Consider the following 9593-nt stretch of genomic DNA (forward strand, 5'->3'; position numbering starts at 1 on the left):
TCCTGGAGAGAAGTGGCTTCTTTGCTGCCCTTCTTGACACCAGGCCATCCTCCAAAACTCTTCGCCTCACTGTGCATGCAGATGCACTCACACCTGCCTGCTGCCATTCCTGAGCAAGCTCTGTACTGGTGGTGCCCCGATCCCGCAGCTGAATCAACTTTAGGAGACAGTCCTGGCGCTTGCTGGACTTTCTTGGGCGCCCTAAAGCCTTCTTCACAACAATTGAACCGCTCTCCTTGAAGTTCTTGATGATCCGATAAATGGTTGATTTAGGTGCAATCTTACTGGCAGCAATATCCTTGCCTGTGAAGCCCTTTTTATGCAAAGAAATGATGACGGCACGTGTTTCCTTGCAGGTAACCATGATTGACAGAGGAAGAACAATGATTCCAAGCACCATCCTCCTTTTGAAGCTTCCAGTCTGTTTTTCGAACTCAATCAGCATGACAGATTGATCTCCAGCCTTGTCCTCGTCAACACTCACACCTGTGTTAACAAGAGAATCACTGACATGATGTCACCTGGTCCTTTTGTGGCAGGGCTGAAATGCAGTGGAAATGTTTTGGGGGGATTCAGTTCATTTGCATGGCAAAGAGGGACTTTGCAATTAATTGCAATTCATCTGATCAATCTTCATAACATTCTGGAGTATATGCAAATTGCCATCATACAAACTGAGGCAGCAGACTTTGTGAAAATTAATATTTGTGTCATTCTCAAAACTTTTGGCCACGACTGTACATTATCCCAGGGGCATTGGAAGACACAATGTAAGTAACCTAATTTATGTCCCTCTAACTGCCCTGAATGCCTCTGCTGATCTTACAGCTATTGTATGCAGTAATCATATGCCTATGAACCAGAGATATACTGTGAGCACTGAGGTGGAGTGCCCTAGCAGGAAGGCCACTGCACTAACATAAATAACCCAAGCATGTCTACCTCAGCTAAGCTTCCCAGTAAAGCAAGGAAAACAATCAAGAATACCAGAAAAGTGTAAAAAATAGCCCATGTTAACATATGTAGCTTAAGAAACAAGGTTCATGAAATCAATAATTTGCTAGTAACAGATGACATTCATATTCTGACAATCTCTGAAACTCACTTAGATAATACCTTTGATGATACAGTGGTAGCAATACATGGTTATAAGATCTACAGAAAAGACAGAAATGCCAAAGGTGGAGATGTGGCTGTTTATATTCAGAAACACATTCCTGTAAAGCTAAGAGAGGATCTCATGTTAAATACTGTTGAAGTAATATGGCTACAGGTTCATCTGCCTCACCTAAAGCCCCCTCAGGTGGGAAGCTGTTATAGACTACCAAGTGTCAACAGTCAGTATCTGGATAACATGTGTGAAATGCTTAATAATGTATGTAATATCAAGAGAGAGTATATTTATTTTCTGGGTGATTTAAATATTGACTGGCTTTCATCAGGCTGCCCACTGAAGAGAAAGCTTCAAACTGTAACTAGTGCCTGCAACCTGGTTCAGGTTATCAATCAACCTACCAGGGTAGTTACAAACAGCACAGGAATGAAATCATCAACATGTATTGATCACATCTTTACTAATGCTGCAGAAATTTGTTTTAAAGCAGTATTCAAATCCATTGGATGTAGTGATCACAATATAATAGCCATATCTAGGAAAACCAAAGTTCCAAAGGCTGGGCCTAATATAGTGTATAAGAGGTCATACAATAAGTTTTGTAGCGATTCCTATGTTGTTGATAATAGTGATTCCTATGTTGTTGATAATAGTGATTCCTATGTTGTTGATAATAGTGATTCCTATGTTGTTGATAATAGTGATTCCTATGTTGTTGATAATAGTGATTCCTATGTTGTTGATAATAGTGATTTCTATGTTGTTGACAATAGTGATTCCTATGTTGTTGATAATAGTGATTCCTATGTTGTTGATAATAGTGATTCCTATGTTGTTGATAATAGTGATTCCTATGTTGTTGATAATAGTGATTTCTATGTTGTAAATAATATGTGTTGGTCTGTGGTGTATAATGAGGAGCAAACAGACATTGCACTTGACACATTTATGAAAGTGCTTATCCCAGTTGCTAATAAGCATGCACCCATTAAGAAAATGACTGTAAAAACTGTTAAATCCCCATGGATTGATGAGGAATTGAAAAATTGTATGGTTGAGAGGGATGAGGCAAAATAAATGTCAAAAAGGTCTGACTGTACAACCGATATCCAAACGTACTGCAAATTGAGAAATCATGTGACTAAACTGAATAAAAAGAAAAAGTAACTACACTATGAAACAAAGATGAATGATAGCAAAAAAGCTTTGGAGCACCTTAAATCAAATTTTGGGCAAAAAGGCAAACTCCGCTCCATCATTCATTGAATCAGATGACTCATTCATCACAAAACCCACTGATATTGCCAACTACTTTAATGATTTTTTAATTGGCAAGATTAGCAAATTTAGGCATGACATGCCAGCAACAAACGCTGACACTACACATCCAAGTATATCTGACCAAATTATGAAAGACAAGCATTGTAATTTAGAATTCCATAAAGTAAGTGTGGAAGAGGTAAAAAAAGAAATGTTTGTCTATCAACAATGACAAGCCACTGGGGTCTGACAACTTGGATGATAGCGTATGATATTGCCACCCCTATTTGCCATATCTTCAATTTAAGCCTACTAGAAAGTGTGTGCCCTCAGGCCTGGAGGGAAGCAAAAGTTATTTTATAGTAAATAAATTGACAACAGACTTTCAGCACGCTTATAGAGAAGGACATTCAACAAGCACAGCACTTGCACAAATGACTGATGATTGGCTAAGAGAAATTGATGCTGAAAAAATTGTTGGGGCTGTTTTGTTAGACTTCAGTGCGGCGATTGACATTATCGATCATAGTCTGTTGCTGGAAAAACGTATGTGTTATGGCTTTACACCCCCTGCTATATTGTGGATAAAGAGTTGCCTGTCTAACAGAACACAGAGGGTGTTCTTTAATGGAAGCCTCTCCAACGAAATTCAGATAGAATCAGGAATTCCTCAGGGCAACTGTCTTGGCCCCTTACTTTTTTCAATCTTTACTAATGACATTCCACTAGCTTTGATTAAAGGAAGTGTACTATGTCTATGTATGCGGATGACTCAACACTATACACATCAGCTACCACAGCGACTGAAATAACTACAACACTTAACAAAGTGCTGCAGTTAGTTACAGAATGGGTGGCAAGGAATAAGTTAGTCGTAAATATTTCAAAAACTAAAAGCATTGTATTTGGGACAAGTCATTCACTAAACCCTATACCAACTAAAACGTGTAATGAATAATGTGGTAATTGAGCAAGTTGAGGAGACTAAACTGCTTGGTGTAACACTGGATTGTAAACTGTCATGGTCAAAACATATTGATACAACAGTAGCTAGGATGGGAAGAAGTCTGTCCATAATAAAGTGCTGTTCTGCATTCTTAACAGCACTATCAACAAGGCAGGTCGTACAGGCCATAGTTTTGTCGCACCTGGACTACTGTTCAGTCGTGTGGTCAGGTGACACAAAGAGGGACAAAGGAAAATTGCAATTGGCTCAGAAAAAGGCAGCACGGCAGGCCCTTGGATGTACACAGAGAGCTAACATTAAGAACATGCATGTCAATCTCTCCTGGCTCAAAGTGGAGGAGAGATTGACTTCATCAGTACTTGCATTTGTGAGAGGTATTGACATGTTGAATACACCGAGCTGTCTGTTTGAACTACTGGAACACAGATCGGACACCCATGCATACCCCACAAGACATGCCACCAGAGGTCTCTTCACAGTCCCCAAGTCCAGAACAGACTATGGGAGGCACACATTACTACATAGAGCCATGACTACATGGAACTCTACACCACATGTAAGAATATTTTAAGATAATACACAACGCAGAGGACTAGAGGTCAATAGGGAATTAACAATCAATGGAAATAGTTGTTTTCCAGTTCAACATCTGGTTAGAATCTGTGTAGGGGGTTCAGTCCTGGACTCATAGCTACATGTGGCAAGATCTCATTGGTCTGAATGATCTCTACATTGAGCCTGAAACAGGACACTTGTTATTTGGCAATTGGCCCAATTTTACTGCAAGGAATTCTAATTGGTCAACCACAGGCTAGGGTTGGGGGTTATAAATTATATCCTGTCACTTTGTTCTGTGGAGAATCACTGAGGACAGGGAAGAATGAACATCTACTTCTCAGCATAATAGCTATGATCCGTTCTCTTTGAATAAACCTATTTTTCTCCCCCTGATTTGCTTTGGGGTCTGTGTTAAGAATAACATCAACTGCTAACACACCAACTCTTGCAAGCAGTAAAATTCGATTAAAAAAACGGATAAAAATGCACCTTAAGGAACAGCGGGGACTGTGAAGCAACACAAACATAGGCACAGACATATGCATACAAACGCACGATAGCATACGCACTATACACACACGTACACATGGATTTTGGGTTGTAGATATGTGGTAGTAGAGTAGGGGCCTGAGAGAACACACTTAATATGTTGTGAAATCTGTTGTGCAAAACTGAAAGCACAAACCACAGCATTTAACCATGGCAAGGTGGCAGATGCACAATTGAGAGCCTCCTGTCAGGCTGTATCACTGCCTAGTACGGCAACTGCACCACCCGCAACCACAGGGCTCTCCAGAGGGTGGTGTGGTCTGCCCAACCCATCCCCGGGGGCAAACTACCTGCCCTCCAGGACATCAACCACCCGAGCCACGGCCTATACACTATACATTATACACACAGAGATCTAATATACTTGCTGAGTTATGCAACAGAGAAGATCTAGAACCTGTGTGGAAACTGTCTGTCATCTCCCCAAGCATTAGCACAGCAAAAACCCTACACTATACTGCACACATAACCGCCCTCACACACAAACACTTACAGAAGTATTTGAGCGTCTCCTCGATCTGTTCTGTGGTCAGGTCGATACGTGCATCTGGTGACAGTAGCGGTGTGTGTAGCCAGTCGTCATGGTCGTAACCGAAGACGGTGTCGGCACGTAACCGATACACCGGCAGCTGCTCCTCCAACAGACTGATGATCTCAACTTCCGGCAGGTTAGCAGTGTTACACACATCTGGGGGGGGGGGGGGGGGTCAAATCTGTATACTTATTTATGAATACAAAAAGTATCACAGCCAGAAACAGGAGACACATCACATCCTATAACTATTTTCTCATTCATGTTAGTAGATGAGCACACACATTCATACACACTCACACAGACTTACAAACATACTCACACACACACACACCTACCAGTGAGGGTCTCAGCATCCCTGCATGGTGGTGGTGGGGTGGGTGGTTCAGGCAGGCTTACATACTGCTCCTCCTCTCGGCTGGCCGGGCTGGGCTCTGGCTCTGGCTCTGGGTCAGGGGGCAGGGCGGGGGCTGGGGAGGCCAGCGTGGCTCACCGCTCACTGGGGGAGAGAATGGAGGGCCATGGGCCTACAGACCTGGAGTTCTATCTGGGTTACCAGGTACCTGCGGAGGAAGGCGCGGTGCAGAGGTCTGAACCTGAGAAGGAGAGAGGGGGCTGAGAGAGAGAGGGGGTTGAGAGAGAGAGGGGGCTGAGAGAGAGAGGGGGCTGAGAGGGGGGGGGTGTGAGAGAGAGAGAGAGAGAGAGAGAGAGAGAGAGAGAGAGAGAGAGAAGGGGGTTGGAAAGTGAAAGGGTGAAGAAGAGAGATTAGATAAATGTTGGGGAAAGAGACAGACAGAAGACACTTTATAAATCAGTAGACCACTAGAATATGCTGACAGTGCACCAAACATGCAATGGACAGACCATGGGCACATAGTAACTCACAACAACTACTGCAGTGACACTGCTTCTACTCTGGATACTATTTACTTCTATTTGTACTTTCATCCCCTGGTCCATGAATCTGTTTGTGCTGTCTTGTCAACTCCTATGGTCATTGTCACACAGCGTGAGGAGTTGGCAAGACAGCACAAACAGATCTGGGACCAGGTTAGTACAGTACTTTGCTGATGTACTAGAATATCCATGTTTGCCTACCACTCTATTTTAGACTGCAGATGGAGAGAGTAGAGAGGTGAGCAGAGGTTTCATCTGAACAGCTGGCTGCAGTCACACCACACACACACACACACACACACACACACACACACACACACACACACACACACTCACTCACACACCTCGCAGCATCTAACATTCTCATTAAAAACTACATCACATCCCTCAAGTCATATCATTCAACTAACTAACAATCAATCAATTCAGAAGTCAATCACTCAGTACATTTCAGACAATGTCATTCCAAACATGAAACATTTCATCTATTATTCACTGGTTCCTATTTACTCCAGGTGACATATGTTCTAATGTAATTAATGCAGCAGCTGGCTGTGACGTCGTCACTATAAAGTCTCTGTAATGTTGTTACTATAAAGAGCTCTGTAATGTTGTTACTATAAAGTCTCTGTAATGTTGTTACTATAAAGGGCTCTGTAATCTTGTTACTATAAAGGCAATGAAATGTTGTTACTATAAAGTCTCTGTAATGTTGTTACTATAAAGTCTCTGTAATGTTGTTACTATAAAGTCTCTGTAATGTTGTTACTATGAAGGGCTCTGTAATGGTGTTACTATAAAGTCCCTGTAATGTTGTTACTATAAAGTCCCTGTAATGTTGTTACTATAAAGTCTCTGTAATGTTGTTACTATGAAGGGCTCTGTAACGTTGTTACTATAAAGGCTCTGTAATGTTGTTACTATAAAGGCTCTGTAATGTTGTTATTATAAAGGGCTCTGTAATGTTGTTATTATAAAGGCTCTGTAACGTTGTTACTATGAAGGGCTCTGTAATGTTGTTACTATAAAGTGCTCTGTAATGTTGTTACTATAAGGTCTCTGTAATTTTGTTACTATAAAGGCTCTGTAATGTTGTTATTATGAAGAGCTCTGTAACGATGTTACTATAAAGGCTCTGTAATGTTACTATGAAGGCTCTGTAACGTTGTTACTATAAAGGCTCTGTAATGTTGTTACTATAAAGGCTCTGTAATGTTGTTACTATAAAGGCTCTGTAATGTTGTTACTATAAAGGCTCTGTAATGTTGTTACTATAAAGGCTCTGTAATGTTGTCACTATAAAGGCTCTGTAATGTTGTTACTATAAAGGCTCTGTAATGTTGTTACTATAAAGGGCTCTGTAATGTTGTTACTATAAAGGCTCTGCACTCTTGTTACTATAAAGTCTCTGTAATGTTGTTACTATAAAGGCTCTGTAATGTTGTTACTATAAAGGCTCTGTAATTATGTTACTATAAAGGCTCTGTAATGTTGTTACTATAAAGTCCCTGTAATGTTGTTACTATAAAGGCTCTGTAATGTTGTTACTATAAAGGCTCTGTAATGTTGTTACGATAAAGGCTCTGTAATTATGTTACTATAAAGGCTCTGTAATGTTGTTAATATAAAGGGCTCTGTAATTATGTTACTATAAAGGCTCTGTACTGTTGTTATTATAAGTGCTCTGTAATGTTGTTACTATAAAGGCTCTGTAATGTTGTTAATATAAAGGGCTCTGTAACGTTGTTACTATAAAGGCTCTGTAATGTTGTTACTATAAAGTGCTCTGTAATGTTGTTACTATAAAGTCTCTGTAATGTTGTTACTATAAAGGCTCTGTAATGTTGTTACTATAAAGGGCTCTGTAATCTTGTTACTATAAAGGCTCTGTAATGTTGTCACTATAAAGTCCCTGTAATGTTGTTAATATAAAGGGATCTGTAACGTTGTTACTATAAAGGCTCTGTAATGTTGTTACTATAAAGTCTCTGTAATGTTGTTACTATAAAGTGCTCTGTAATGTTGTTACTATGAAGGGCTCTGTAACGTTGTTACTATAAAGGCTCTGTAATGTTGTTACTATAAAGGCTCTGTAATGTTGTTATTATAAAGGGCACTGTAATGTTGTTATTATAAAGGCTCTGTAACGTTGTTACTATAAAGGCTCTGTAATGTTGTTACTATAAAGGGCTCTGTAATGTTGTTACTATAAAGTCTCTGTAATGTTGTTACTATAAAGGCTCTGTAATGTTGTTACTATAAAGTGCTCTGTAATGTTGTTACTATAAGGTCTCTGTAATTTTGTTACTATAAAGGCTCTGTAATGTTGTTATTATGAAGGGCTCTGTAACGTTGTTACTATAAAGGCTCTGTAATGTTACTATGAAGGCTCTGTAACGTTGTTACTATAAAGGCTCTGTAATGTTGTTACTATAAAGGCTCTGTAATGTTGTTACTATAAAGTCACTGTAATGTTGTCACTATAAAGTCTCTGTAATGTTGTTACTATAAAGGGCTCTGTAATGTTGTTACTATGAAGGGCTCTGTAACGTTGTGACTATAAAGGGCTCTGTACTGTTGTTACTATAAACGCTCGGTAATGTTGTTACTATAAAGGCTCTGAAATGTTGTTACTTACTATAAAGGGCTCTGTAATGTTGTTACTATAAAGGCTCTGTAATGTTGTTACTATAAAGGGCTCTGTAATGTTGTTACTATAAAGGGCTCTGTAATGTTGTTACTATAAAGGCTCTGTAATGCTGTTATTATAAAGGGCTCTGTAATGTTGTCACTATAAAGTCTCTGTAATGTTGTTACTTACTATAAAGGGCTCTGTAATGTTGTTACTATAAAGGCTCTGTAATGTTGTCACTGTAAAGGCCATGTAATGTTGTTACTATAAAGGCTCTGTAATGTTGTTACTATAAAGGGCTCTGTGCTGTTGTTACTATAAAGGGCTCTGTAATGTTGTTACTATAAAGGGCTCTGTAATGTTGTTACTATAAAGGCTCTGTAATGTTGTTATTATAAAGGCTCTGTAACGTTGTTACTATAAAGGCTCTGTAATGTTGTTACTATAAAGGGCTCTGTAATGTTGTTACTATAAAGTCTCTGTAATGTTGTTACTATAAAGGCTCTGTAATGTTGTTACTATAAAGTGCTCTGTAATGTTGTTACTATAAGGTCTCTGTAATTTTGTTACTATAAAGGCTCTGTAATGTTGTTATTATGAAGGGCTCTGTAACGTTGTTACTATAAAGGCTCTGTAATGTTGTTACTATAAAGGCTCTGTAATGTTGTTACTATAAAGTCTCTGTAATGTTGTTACTATAAAGTGCTCTGTAATGTTGTTACTATGAAGGGCTCTGTAACGTTGTTACTATAAAGGCTCTGTAATGTTGTTACTATAAAGGGCTCTGTAATTATGTTACTATAAAGGTTCTGTAATGTTGTTACTATAAAGGCTCTGTAATGTTGTTACTATAAAGGCTCTGTAATGTTGTTAATATAAAGGGCTCTGTAATTATGTTACTATAAAGGCTCTGTACTGTTGTTATTATAAGTGCTCTGTAATGTTGTTACTATAAAGGCTCTGTAATGTTGTTAATATAAAGGGCTCTGTAACGTTGTTACTATAAAGGCTCTGTAATGTTGTTACTATAAAGGCTCTGTAATGTTGTTACTATAAAGGGCTCTGTAATCTTGTTACTATAAAG

General features: G+C 39.3%; 1 protein-coding gene across 1 annotated transcript in view; it reads right to left on the reverse strand.

The window, feature by feature from the left end:
* Positions 1-5469, reverse strand: part of trak1b (trafficking protein, kinesin binding 1b) — a 32307-nt gene extending 26838 nt beyond the window's left edge. The window contains exons 1-2 of the mRNA XM_045709615.2: positions 5319-5469; positions 4942-5136 (exon numbers count right to left, since the gene is read on the reverse strand). The gene's annotated coding sequence lies outside the window, so the exon portion shown is untranslated. The remainder of the gene's footprint in view (positions 1-4941; positions 5137-5318) is intronic.
* Positions 5470-9593: the final 4124 nt, after the last annotated feature.

The sequence above is a fragment of the Salmo salar genome, chromosome 27, assembly GCF_965601325.2.
Source record: "Salmo salar chromosome 27, fSalSal1, whole genome shotgun sequence".
NCBI classification, from domain to species: Eukaryota; Metazoa; Chordata; class Actinopteri; order Salmoniformes; family Salmonidae; genus Salmo; species Salmo salar.